The sequence below is a fragment of the Borostomias antarcticus genome (genome assembly GCF_949987555.1).
Source record: "Borostomias antarcticus genome assembly, chromosome: 9".
NCBI classification, from domain to species: Eukaryota; Metazoa; Chordata; class Actinopteri; order Stomiiformes; family Stomiidae; genus Borostomias; species Borostomias antarcticus.
Genome location: NC_140242.1, coordinates 6,813,688 through 6,816,187, shown reverse-complemented (window position 1 = coordinate 6,816,187; position 2,500 = coordinate 6,813,688). Strand labels below are relative to the sequence as shown.

Sequence of the window (2,500 nt, the reverse complement as noted above, 5' to 3'; positions counted from 1 at the left end):
GGGTTGTGACAAAAAGGGAGACACAGACGCCATCAAGGGATAACAAAATATATTATTAACTAAACTGAATAAATACAACGGACAACTTAATGCTGTGTTCACACCGGGCGCAAATTTTTCCGGCCGCGCGGCAAGTTTTCATAGAAAGTCAATACAATTCACGCGAACTGGGCGGCGGGCGGCACCGGCGGAGCGAATCAGGCGAACCCGGCGCCGCGCGGTGATTTTCGCAATTTTTTTAACTTTCTGCAGCGGATTCGCGCGGCAACCCATTGATCCCGCGGCGAGATTGGGGCGAACTGGGCGGCGCGAATTTTCTCGCCTCGCCCGGTGTGAACGCAGCATTAGAGTCATGCTATTGGATATGAATGAGCGTCAGTGTGTATGCAGTGTATGGATGAAGGTGTGTGTGTGCCGTCTGAGTGTTGAATGGTGTGAAATCAATCTACCAAACAACCAAGTCCAAACAACCAAAGAAACCGTCTGGCCATGTGGAGAGGTCAGGACTGAAGGGCATCAGGTAACTTGTAGGCCTGGGACACACCAGGCCAAGAGGTCAGATCTGATGACCTCCCCAAGCCCCGCCCTCCAATCCTGGAATGAAACAGAGACCAGCAACCAGCCAACAAGTGATTGGGGGGGGGGTCGTCACACCTGATCAACTACATTACGTGATGTTGACCGGCTGTGAGCTCAAATTCTCTAACTCCATTTTGATCTAGAACCACGCGGAACCTCAGCCCGGTGGACAGGGGGGGCGTGCTGGTGGAACCTCAGCCCGGTGAACAGGGGGGGCGTGCCGGTCTAAAAGCCCAGAGACGCTACTGGCTCCCTGGGTTGCGTGCGTCTGGTCAAGCCCTGTTAAGCGTGCGGAGGGTCAGTGGACTGTGAAGGGATTCCTCTTTGCACCCGGATGTAAAATATACGGTCACTCGTCTGCCATCGCACCTCGGGCCTTAAGGGATCCACGTAATGGAGTGGGGGGCTTTCCACGCGCACACACACACACACACACACACACAAACAAAAAACACAAAACCCCTCTTTGCGAAATGGTGCCTAAAAGCCATCGCTGTGAAATGTGTCGTCATTGGCTCACTTGGGTGTGTGCTTGCGTGTGTGTGAGTGTGCGTGCGTGTGCCTGCGTGTGTGTGCGTGTGTGTGTGTAGAGCAGAGAGGAATGTGACGGACGTGAAGTCGGTCAGCGGCAGACGTAGGATTGACAGGCGGGAGGAGGATCACAGAGAGACGGCGGCCATTACCGCGTCTCTTCTTCTGGTCCTAAAGGGCTCGATACAGGAGGGCAGACAGGGGTCAGGACGTTAACGTTCGTCTTCATTCACTCTGTGGAAACGACATTTAGGCTTAATTCCTCCGTTCCTCCTCTCTCCCCTCCCCTCTCTCTCTCGTTCCTCCTCTCTCCCTCCCCCTCTCTCTCTCCTCTCTCTCCGTTCCTCCTCTCTCCCTCCCTCTCTCTCTCCTCTCTCTCCATTCCTCCTCTCTCCCTCCCCTCTCTCTCCGTTCCTCCTCTCTCCCTCCCCTCTCTCTCTCCTCTCTCTCCATTCCTCCTCTCTCCCTCCCCCCTCTCTCTCTCCTCTCTCTCCGTTCCTCCTCTCTCCCTCCCCCCCCTCTCTCTCCTCTCTCTCCGTTCCTCCTCTCTCCCTCCCCCCTCTCTCTCTCCTCTCTCTCTGTTCCTCCTCTCTCCCACCCCCCTCTCTCCTCTCTCTCCGTTCCTCCTCTCTCCCTCCCCCCTCTCTCTCTCCTCTCTCTCCTCCGTTCCTCCTCTCTCCTCCCCCTCTCTCTCCTCTCTCTCCGTTCCTCCTCTCTCCCCCCCCCTCTCTCTCTCCTCTCTCTCCGTTCCTCCTCTCTCCCTCCCCCCCTCTCTCTCCTCTCTCTCCGTTCCTCCTCTCTCCCTCCCCCCTCTCTCTCCTCTCTTCCGTTCCTCGCCAGTTCTCCTGGGTGTTTTTGGTTTTGATCCCCGTGACGTTGTCCAGTAAAAGGGGCGGAGCTCTTGAACGGCGTGTGATTGGACGACTGACTGCTGTGTCTCTGTGTGTCTGGGTCCCTTGCAGGCAGGCTCGTAAGACTTCCAGCGTGGTGTCGTGTGACCGCGCCTACCCGCCCGGGGACGGCTTCCAGACCGCCAAAGACAACCCCCGCTACTCCAGCTACCAGGGCTCCCGAGGAGGAGGAGGAGGAGGAGGAGGAGGGGGGGGTGGAGGAGGAGGAGGCGGCACCGCCGCCCGCAACGGCTACCTGGGCGGGGCCGGCGGGATGAATGCGCGCGTGCTGCTGGAGACCCAGGAGCTGCTCAGGCAGGAGCAGCGGCGCCGGGAGCAGGAGGCCAAGGCCAGGCTGCCCCCCGCGCGGGAGAGCCCCGTCCCCGTCCCCACCCCCGCCCCCGCCAAGGGCCCCGCCCCGGCCAAGGGCCCCTACCGGCAGGACGTGCCCCCCTCCCCATCCCAGCTGGCCCGGCTCGGCAGGAGGCCGAACCAGGAGA

At 59.4% G+C, this 2,500-nt stretch overlaps 1 long non-coding RNA gene across 1 annotated transcript in view; it reads left to right on the top strand.

Moving 5' to 3' along the window:
• Positions 1-2,179, top strand: part of LOC311312768 — a 24,388-nt gene extending 22,209 nt beyond the window's left edge. Inside the window, exon 3 of the long non-coding RNA XR_014630581.1 lies at positions 2,073-2,179. This is a non-coding gene — a long non-coding RNA (uncharacterized lncRNA). The remainder of the gene's footprint in view (positions 1-2,072) is intronic.
• Positions 2,180-2,500: the final 321 nt, after the last annotated feature.